Source organism: Rhipicephalus sanguineus, chromosome 6, assembly GCF_013339695.2.
Source record: "Rhipicephalus sanguineus isolate Rsan-2018 chromosome 6, BIME_Rsan_1.4, whole genome shotgun sequence".
NCBI classification, from domain to species: domain Eukaryota; kingdom Metazoa; phylum Arthropoda; class Arachnida; order Ixodida; family Ixodidae; genus Rhipicephalus; species Rhipicephalus sanguineus.
Genome location: NC_051181.1, coordinates 85303829 through 85314947, shown reverse-complemented (window position 1 = coordinate 85314947; position 11119 = coordinate 85303829). Strand labels below are relative to the sequence as shown.

At 48.1% G+C, this 11119-nt stretch overlaps 1 long non-coding RNA gene across 1 annotated transcript; it reads left to right on the top strand.

The window, feature by feature from the left end:
* Window positions 1–2241: 2241 nt before the first annotated feature.
* On the top strand, window positions 2242–6548 carry LOC125758794 (uncharacterized). Its single transcript, XR_007416421.1, has 3 exons — window positions 2242–2365; window positions 2702–2875; window positions 6426–6548. It is a non-coding gene; the product is annotated as an uncharacterized LOC125758794 (long non-coding RNA).
* Window positions 6549–11119: the final 4571 nt, after the last annotated feature.

Sequence of the window (11119 nt, the reverse complement as noted above, 5' to 3'; positions counted from 1 at the left end):
GGCTTTATACACTACGATGACATGATGAACGGCGCAGGTAGGGGCGAGGAACGCATCATGTCACCTCACGCCTCATTTTGAACTGCAACATTAGCACGCGGAGACAGAGCGCACAAAGCGGCAAACCAACTCGGCTCACTCAGCCTTTCGAGCCACCGTTGATTACCTGCAAGCTAGGCCGCGCGCCGTCATCTACGACCACCGCTACGCAGAGCGATGGGCCCGCCGCTCCCGTACCTGCCGCTCCTGGAGCCAGGCTTCGCCTGCGTCGCCCCTTATGCCAGGAGCGCTTGCCTCTCCTCTTCGCTACGACGCACACTGCTGTGATTCAGTTAGCACTAGAGGCCGGATTTTTAGGCACCAAAAAACCGTGTTTTAGGCGCCAAAAATAGGCAGGTAAAACAATGTCTTAGTCCTCCAACGTCATAAAAATAGGCACAATCAATTTTTACATAAATGCATAGGAATTTCAAGTGAAGACGTGCGTGAACAGTATCTACGACAGGACAACAACAAAAGGATGTTATCGTTTGGGATGGCACAAAGACGCCAATGGTCGAACATGGCCGTGCAATTGTCCCATAAAACTGCTGGACCAATTACAGTCGTTTGACTGTCATTACATGCCTGCCTGCCTGCCTGCCTGCCTGACAGTCATTTGACTGTCATTGGTCCAGCAGTTGTCTCTGGTTTAATTTGGACCCCCTGGGGTTCTTTAACGGGCCCCTAAGTATAAGAACATGGGTATTATTGCCTTTCGTCTCCATCGAAATGCGGCCCTGACCGGATGTGTAATACGCGTCCACAAGCTAGGCAGCGACACACCTCGGCCGCTGGCTACCAAGGCAAGTGGAAAACTGTCCTCTCTCTCCTGTATTGTTTTTTTTCTTTTTTGTTCCATCCGATTGGCAGTGAACGAAGAAGCAACTTCTCAGCTTGGAGGCAACTTTTCCACAATGTAACTTAGCTTAATCCGGGCAAGAAAAAAATGAAGTCAATGGAAATACCTTGTTAGATAACCAACGCTCTTACGTCACAAACTGAGCAACGCAACCCTGCAATGCATTTTATTTACTTGCTTTTTTAGCCAAAAGATTAATAAATGGGTCATTGTTTAAGTAGAGTTATTACTTGAAAGAGAGCAGTAACTCTGGTTTCAGATTATTTGCTGGGAATGTCTTTCTCTGGTCGTGTAATACCAGATTGTGGGTACTGATACCTTCAGGTGGCAGGCGACAGTTTAACGGTGAGCTGACAGCTCGTAAGAAGATAATGTGCTACGTTACGTCACCTGGCAAAAAGAGTGTTCCACACTGGCCACCATGGCAACGAGGGTGTGGCTAACTGAAAACCACTTCCAGGGTTATGAGCACATAAATACCCAACGAAGCAGACGAGGCATCGACCGCAACTAGCAGCTCATTGGGTAGAGCATCCGTCGCCTTACCCGTAAGTTGTAGGTTTGGTACTCACCGACGGCAAGTGGTTTTTTTCGTCCACTTTATTTCCACCTTCGTTTCGTTCCATTTTATGTCATAATTACTACACTACAGTTTACACTAACCAATGATGTACCCAATGCCTTCATTGTCTGTTGGCTTCATTAGGTCACGTCTTCCAAATAAACGAGCGCTTGATCTATTCTCCCTCTCACATTAAGGGGGGTGCAGGGAGGGCATCTTAACAAGTGACGATAAAATGAAATGCTCCAATTCCCATGTGCAGAAATTGCGGCACCTCGAGGGCGGCGAAGAGCTCGTTGTTTTCATGGGCATCCGTTTCGTTCTGGAACCGGCCATGCGTCCCAACCGCCTCAAGGAGCTGATCAAAGATGTCTCCAAGTACGTGGTCAATCACACGCATTTCCCACACAGAAAAATGAACGTAGGGCTGTACGAGTGCCATACATTCTTTATTCGAATCCAGAACTTGCTGTTACAAGTTGCGTAGAACGCCTTGCTGTTCAGATTGAAAAGGAATACCGGCCACTATCACAGCTTTCAGGGAAACGACGCAGTCGAGCTTTACTTTGATTGATCGCGCTGTGCAGAGATATCTTTAGCTGGGAAACCGTATGTTGACTATGCCAAATGTTGACTATCACCGTTGCATGTATGCACCTCTTTTTTACAAGGGTCGTCACTGCATAAGGTTTTTGCAACGATGCTGTGAGTGGTATGTTGTCGAAATTTTTCGCGTCGTTGTTTCAAGTTTCTTACTCATATTTATGTGCAGGTCGATCACGTTCCTGGTGATTATCACCCACGTGACCCCGAGCGACTCGACGGGGCCGGCACCATGCGTCGTGGAGCCCATTTCAAGCTGGACCAACTCCTCCTTCAACGATCCCAGCCACTTGTCCTTGGTGAGAACGGTGGAGCGGACCCTTTAGAGCGGAGTAAGCGCCTGGCTGGTGTTCACGCTGGTTGCATCACGTAGTCTATCGATGTTGACGCAACTTGTGTCAGACGTTCTACTAGCTTGAATACCCTGCCGCAGCAATGAAGTTTGGGTTGGGAGCCCTGGCATAACAGCAGGCCTAGACGTTTCAGGCGTTCGAGCAGTGCCTTCATGATGTCTGTGGAGGAGTTCGCCGGCCACTCTTCCACGGTCGGAGGTCTGAGTTTAGCCGTGCACATTACGCGACTCTACTCACTCCAACGAAGGCTCTCCTTGATTCGAGCTGTTCCGCTGCTCGCAGCGCGAGGCGGCTGAGTTGGTGCGACGGCAAACAGGCGATGCCCAGCGCCACCAGTCGTTCCTGCTCTCTTCGTCAATGGCAGTCGTGTACTACAGCATCGACGAGGACGCCGACAGGAACGCTGAACTCAAGGAGGTCCCATGCACGGGTGCCTCTGTCTCCTCGTACGCAACGGTGAGAGACTACAGTCTTTAGCAAACTCCTTCTAGTATAGATAAAAAAAATCCGTAAACAGTGGGTGGGTGCTCGAGCCGACGTTTCGATGTCTTCTTCAAGGCTGGAACTGATTTCCTTAGCACTCGTGTTAAGGAATTTAGTTCAGCCTTGAAGAAGACGAGTCCACTTGTCGAAACGTCGGCTCGAGCACCCGCCCACTGTTTGCGGACTATTTGCGGACACTGTTTGCGGACTTGTTCTTCGACCGCCTTGATGATGATACATGCAGAGTAGAGGTGTGCACGGGCTCCGGGCAGCGCGAAAGCCCGAGCCCGACCCGGCCCGCGGGCCGGGCTCGGGCGGGCCGACGTATTTTCACCTCGGGCTCGGGCCGGGCTCGGGCTACTCGGAGTTTTATCGGGCCGGGCTCGGGCCCGGCGCAACGCCCGACTCAAGTCCGAAACATAGAGAATGAGCGGGAATTGTTTTCCAGCACGCATACAGCGCCTTTTCCGCGACCACCCGTTACCGCTTTTCCTTTCCATTCGCTACTTTAAACAAAAGGGGAGCAGGTAAAGCACTGCCTCTGTTGCACTCCGACGAACAAAGAAGTAACACCACCTGAGCTAGTGACGGCGCCGCCCGACTGTTCCGATATGAGTGAAAATGCACGCGACAGCGACGAGCGAACCGATGTAGATCGCCTTCGTGCAAGCTGACGCTTGCATGGGCATACCCCATACTCGTGACGGCTTTGGCGAGCGAAATTGTCGCTGGCATGAGGCCGTCTACTTGTATAGCAAAAGTGCCGCGCTGTCGCAGGTATGCAATGCAAATAAAATATTTGTTGCATGTTGGTACGTAAAACGTTTACCGTTGTCTCGCAGTACTTTTTATATGCACGTGGATAATTATTACGTTATTTGTTGGTGTACAGCTGATGTGCTTAGTACATTGCTTTGTACGTCGCTGATGTACATCCGGTTCGGGTGTTTTGTGACTTCCGGGTGATTAGCGATGGTTTCCAAATGTGAAAAAACCGAGCGATCGCGCGATTTCGAGCACGCGATACATCGCGCGAACGGCCCGTTTCGTCGCTCGTCGCTGTCGCGTGCATTTTGGCACATATGGGGTTTGGCTTTTACTCCTAACTACTCTACGCGAACTTTGGCAGCACGCAAGAAGAGTGGATGTGACTCGCCGGCTGTCTCGCGTTCCGTTTTTCCTCTGCCAGCCAAGCCCGGTAAAAAGGACAATAAAAAAATGCCTTCATTCTGTGAAAAAATCGCTCGATATAGAAATGCATTACCTGCTCGTGCAAATGTCGTTCAAAAAGCCGGGCCGGGCCGGGCCCGGGATTGTGTTTTCGTACGTCGGGCCGGGCCGGGCGGGCTCGCAGCCCTTTGCCGTCAGGCTTGGGCGGGCCTTCGACAAAGTCAGCGGGCCCGGGCCGGGCTCGGGCTCGGAAATACGGCCCGTGCACAGCTCTAATGCAGAGCACTTTAGGGGCCCGGGCTGCCATATGCTGTCCTAGCTTGGCGTAACGCAGACAAAACCACGTGTGCTGGCACGCGCTGGCGCGTTCAGGCCTGTGAAAGGGCCTGGGTAAGACGCTGTGGCCTCTCCCCTTTACACTTTCTCAGCAATCATGTGATGGCGTCGGCGAACGAGATTCTGCAGACGCACGATTAACCAACGCGTTGTATCCTAGTCAAAACGCACTGGCACGCGCTAGCGCGTTCGGGCCTGTGTAAGGGGCAGGGTAAGACGCTGTGGCCTCTCCCCCTTACACTCTCTCAGCAATCACGTGATGGCGTCGGGGAACGAGATTCTGCAGACGCGCGATGAACCCGCGTAGCGTGCTCGAACAAGAGTTCGGGACGAGTAACAGCAACTACAGTGAATTCATTGTGTGCTCCACATGCAAAGACGCGTTAACATCGGGCAAGGTGCGCGTGATAAACGGAACTTTAAGTCGACCCATGCGCTCCTTCGCATCCCCACATGGTTCCCTTTAGTGGGAGATGGCGAAATGTTTTTATTTGGGCGAACTTGTGCCCGTAAACTGAGAAGTCAATGTAAACGCAATTCACGCTGGACACTGATAGCGGCGAGAACAGTCGTCTTCCTTCGAGTAATCTGATCATCAGTAAAGTACGTCGGCATTTTATGCCTGTGGCATCGAAGGTTCCAGCATTATCGTTTGTGACCGGCTTAGTTCCAGAATAAACTCTACTGTTCGCGTTGGGCGTTCAAGCTTATCAGAAGATTCTAATATGTTCTGGAAGGTTCCCAGACATTCGGGCGCGATTTGCGCAAGGCAGTGGTAATACGTGTAACGGACCGGTTACATGAACATACAGAAAGAAACACGCGTGCAAATATCGACATCTGGTGACAATCTAATGGTTTAGTACAAGATCAACCTACAAAACCGTGGCGCGCCAGCCCTTCGCGTTCTGTTAGTCGCGTCGGAGTGCTTTAACATTGCTAATGTGAAGGTTATACTTGCCGGTAAATTTAAGTTCGTTGTTTCCATCCCAAATATTTTTTTTCATAATTCGTGGGATGATTGTTGGTTCATATTATGAACGTAAAACTGGAAATTGCAGCTTCAAAACGGGACAAGCGCCACAGGACAAAACACCACAGGACAAGCGCCAAACGTGTGTGCATACGTTGGTGTACACGCATACGCTGGTGCATAGGTTTTGAAGCTGCGCTTTTCTGTTTTCTATTGATATTGTAATGGTGATGCTGACGTGATGATGCTGATGATGTCACGAGGCTCCGAGCGGACCGACAAGTACGACGATGATGGAGAGTACGAGGAAAACGATTCAGTGAGCTAGTAGACAGACTACCCGCCATACTGTCAGTGCTTGCATTACCTTTATATAGTTACACTTCACCCGTCCTTTTAAATATGAAGACCTCCCACAGCATTTGCCGGACGTTCGCGTTTTCCGTCTATAAAATAAGCGACACAAAGACACATCTGTATGTAAATTTAACTATCTTAGACATGCAAGAACGTTTGACGCAACAGATATGAGCGGATACAATGGGCTGGAACATAACGTGGAACACTGTTGCACACGTGACTGCGGATTAATGAGTTTCATTTGCATTTGTAAATAATAATGAGAATTGTCGGGGTTTTACGCCCGACAACCACGATATGATGATGAGGGACGCCGTAGTGAAGGGCACCGGAAATTTTCACCATCTGGTGTGCTTTAACATGCACCTAGATCTCAATACACGGGTCTCGATTATTGCGCTCCTATCGAAATGCAGCCGGCATGGCCGAGATTTGATGCCGCGACCTTCGGGCCAGCAGTCGAGCACCATAACCACTAGACCCCCGTGGCGGGCGCTAGAATTTGGAAAAGAAAAGAGAAAGCAAAAAGAAACACGTCGAGTGATCGTTTCTCTGAATAAGAGGCTCACGCTTTGGGCAGGGCAGTTAAGGTATCGCGTACCTCCCGAGCTTGTGTGTGTACTTTAATGAGTTGCTTCGCGGGAACGCACGTCAACATTGCGCCATTTTTTGCGACGTTCGCAGGTGTGCACTACCGAGATGGGTTGGAAGGTGGGCGCGGAGGGGATCGGCGACCACGTGCGCTACGAACAGTTCTCCGAGATGGGCAAGTGGCGCACGTACAAGACGAGGCCGCACCTGGCTGCAGAGGTGAGTCGAGGTCCAGCCTCCTCATTTATGTAGCCCTTTATGTTTTCTTGAAGAGATGAAAAATTCCTGGACACGGGGTGCCGCTCGAGCCAACGTTCGACGAGCGGTCTTGTATTCAGGGCAAGAAGACAAGACCGCTTGTTGGAACGTTGGCTCCAGCGACCGTGTCCAGATATTTTTCATCTCTTCAAACTTCCGCCTTCACCTTAACTTCCGCCTTAGGTGGATTTCTCAATTTTCTTCTCCCTTAGTGGGTGGTACAGTTCATGCGATGACCAAGCAGGATAAGAGCGTGCCTCCATATCCTAAAGAGCGCGACAGTACAACTTCAGTTCGTAGTCACATGCGGGAGAGTCACGTGACCCGAACAGAAACGTCACGTATGACGTCGTACCACCGCAGTATAATTCGAATCGAAGGGAAGGTTCGTCCTGGCGTCATAGCGTTTCCTACGACGTTTAGTAGAGCGAATCTCTGGCGCTGCGATTAGTCCAGCCCCCATGGGAATGATGGGCAGTCCATGGATTTGCCTAATCTTCGTGCTTGCGGCTTCGAACGCACTTGTGGCTTTGTTTACTGTTGTGTTTTGGCTGTTGTTTCGGATGAAAGAATGGATCGTTGTGAACGTCGTGAGCCTATTTGAAGTGGCTGAGCCTAAAAAGGTCAAGGTGGTGAAGTGGAACGGCTGTTCGTTTTTTGAACTTCGTCTTACGACAAAGCCGCTGCAGGCCACACAGAGCCAAACGGAGCCGAAAGAATGAAGCTTAGACAACTCCATGTGCTACCCATGATTTCCATGTAGGCTGAAACGCCATGCGGTACAGCTCCCATAGACACTAGCGTCAGATTTCCCTCTAGCGTATAATTAGAAAACTTTGTTTGGTGTTGCATAAGCATCGCTATTTTACCGGTGTCAGTGGTTTGTCCGTGTCGACTGTATGGGTGACCAGTACCCTAGGCCATGCCGCTAGCGGTTCTGACTATTTTGCCGGCATCTCTACTGCAAGAACCAGAACCCACAGCGACGTGCCACTCTAACAGTGACGTCATGCGTGACGTTTCTGTTGAGGTCACATGATTTTGCCGCATGCGACGGTAATCGGAAGTTCAGATGTTGCGAGCTTTAGGATATGGAAACGTGCGGTATGAAAGCGTTATCACATCTGAGTACTTCTTTGAAAAGTACTTTATTAGGTGTTATTTCTAATCCCAGGCTTCATCTACAGTTGGGTTTTCTGCATTTGTGTCGGATTTTAGTATCTGCTCATAACATATCCTACTTTTAAAATTTAAACACAAAACTTTTGCTGAGAACAAGTGTGTCGAGGCATGACTTACTATGCGACTATTGAAAGAAAAAAAAAGATGAAAACGTCCATAAAAGTCTTTTTCTGTCTTTATCTTTGAATTGTGATGCTATGTCTCAACGTCAAAACAAACTAGCCCAACCAAATGATATTATGAAGGCGAGAGTATGACGGAAGCCCGCCTGGACGAGATGAAACATATTAAAAGAAGGGATCCGGACACTAACCAAAACGAATTTAAAAGCAAATGGATTGACGTTTCGGCTAACACACGGGACCCATGTTCACAATAAAACGTTCAAAATGATATTCAACTGCGCGTGCCTCTGAATACCCACCAGCTGTCACAACGGCTAACCATCAGGCACTGACGTTTTGCACAATCGACGTAACACTGGTCGAACACTAACGCTGATCGCGCTCACAGCAGCAGACACAGGAACGCCTCTCCACTACACTCTTAATACTTTCGCGCTAATGTTTTCACCTTCAAACGGAGGACTAGACGTTGCAAATAAGCACTGACTTGATATGACCTCGTACGGGTTATTCGAACCAGATAAGTTGATTAAAACAAAAATGACACTTATTGCACCAATGTAGGCATGCAAGCCCGAAGTTGCGTGTTAAATGACTTCGAGTCCGCGTAGCAAAGAGCAGGACGTAGTCTGGGTCTGAAGAGGTTAAAAACAGCAGGTTTCGAATGAGACGAGTGGTTTAATGACTTGTTGAATCGATAACTTACCATATTGAGAAGCATCCAGCTGCGCTTATGCGGAATTTCTACGACGGTATAATGCGCCAAAGATTATTATCTACAGGGTCAGCCACATGTGAGGCGAACACCTAATTAGTATTCAAAACCTCATATATAATTCGGTAAAATTATAATTGTGTTTATCGACACCCTGATAAGACGTCATATAACGAACATTTCCCTCGTGAAGTAGAAAAACTAACAGGGTCTCTTATGCGCTCGCCTAAGACGACTGGAAGGCGAAAGCCATCGTCTTCTTTTTCTTCGCAGTCAACGTACTGATCCTCCCCGCCCCCAACAGAAAGCTTTCTGTACCTAACGTGGTTCTGCACTTCCTCCACGATCGGAGGCATTGCAAGCTTTCTGCACTTCGCCTGACTTTAAATGCGAAGCATTTCTTAGTGAAACTTTGGCACTTTGAATCTATCTATCTATCTATCTATCTATCTATCTATCTATCTATCTATCTATCTATCTATCTATCTATCTATCTATCTATCTATCTATCTATCTATCTATCTATCATATCTATCTATCTATCTATCTATCTATCTATCTATCTATCTATCTATCTATCTATCTATCTATCTATCTATCTATCTATCTATCTATCTATCTATCTATCTATCTATCTATCTATCTATCTATCTATCTATCTATCTATCTATCTATCCGCCTACGTCTGGGTGCTCTCATGATCGCCTCCTTAACTTGGTGTAGACCAAAACTGGCAAGGGAAGGTAAGGGTATTTGACGAATATGACTGTCGGGTCACGACATGAATAGCGTGAAAATCCTGTCGCGTACGCCGTCAAACCCTTTCCTCCAGACACGTGTGGCACATACCCGTTTACCACGGGTCGCGGTGTACGGGTATGCGTCACAGGTGATTGAGAGTTTATATCTACCCAGGAACAGCGAGCACAGACATTGGTAACTTAAATGCGAGAGCGTTGAGAAAAACAGACAACGGCAGCGTTGACCCGACGAACTTAAAGAATGAAAATTAGGATCCCAGCAGGAATTGAACCAAAGCATTCTGCGTGGCAGTCAGGTACTCTACCAAAGAGCCACGCCTGGTCTGTAAACTGGTTTGGAAAAACTGCCTATGCAGGCGTAATATCGGTGCATTGCCAATTGTGGTTGTGGTGTTGGCTATCTAATTTTACAAGAAAGCAACAAATACTAGATATGTACTCCTGCGATACAGGCGTCATATCAGATTGAAATTGGTAGTTCCAGTGTTGGTTCCGCTTTTATAGCAGTCTAATAAATATTACATTTGTATTCCTATGATTCGGCAAGCTATATTGAAGCATTGCTTAACCCCGGAGGAATACATTGACGAAAGTTACGTATGATATTCACATGATTGCACCATAAAGTGCACTTATTTTCAATAATACTGACGTATGTACTCTGACAGGCTATGTATAGGGGAATACAACCAACCACTATACATAGCCTTCATAGATTACGAGAAGGCATTTGATTCAGTGGAGACATCAGCAGTCATGCAAGCACTGCGGAATCAGGGCATCGACGAAGCCTATATAAACATAATGGAAGACATCTACAGCGCATCCACAGCCACTATAGTCCTTCATAAAGAAAGCGCAGAATCCCCAATAAAGAAGGGCGTACCGACAGGGAGACACGATCCTCCAATGCATTCACCGCGTGTTTACAGGAGGTTTTCAGGGCCCTAGATTGGGAAAGAATTAGGGATAAGAGTTAATGGAGAGTATCTCAGTAACCTGCGATTCGCTGATGACATTGCATTGATGAGTAACGCGGGAGACGAATTACAGCTCATGATTACTGAACTGGATACGGAAAGTAGAAGAGTAGGTCTGAAAATTAATATGCATAAAACTAAAGTAATGTGGAACAATCTTGGCAGAGAACAGCGCTTTGCGATAGGTGGCGAGACGCTGGAAGTTGTAAAGGAGTACGTCTACTTAGGACAGGTAGTAACCGCGGAGCCGAACCATGAGAGTGAAATAACTAGAAGAATAAGGCTCATTCGGCAAGCATTATCAAATCATGAATGGTAGTCTACCACTATCTCTCAAGAGGAACGTATATAACAGCTGCATCTTACCGGTACTTACCTACGGAGCAGAAACCTGGAGACTTACAAAGAGGGTTCAACTTAAATTGAGGACGACGCAGCGAGCGATGGAAAGGAAAATGATAGGTGTAACCTTAAGAGACAGGAAGAGAGCAGAGTGGGTCAGGGAACAACGGGGGTTAAGGATATCATAGTTGAAATTAAGAAGAAGAAATGGATATGGGCCGGCCACGTAGCACGTCCGGCGGGATAACCGGTGGTCATTAAGGTAACTGACTGGATTCCAGAGAGGGCAAGCGCGTGAGGGGAAGACAGAAAATTAGGTGGGTAGATGAGATTAAGAAGGTTTGTAGGTATAACGTGGCAACAGAAAGCACAGGACCGGGTGATTGGCGGAACATGGGAGAGGCCTTTGCCCTACAGTGGGCGT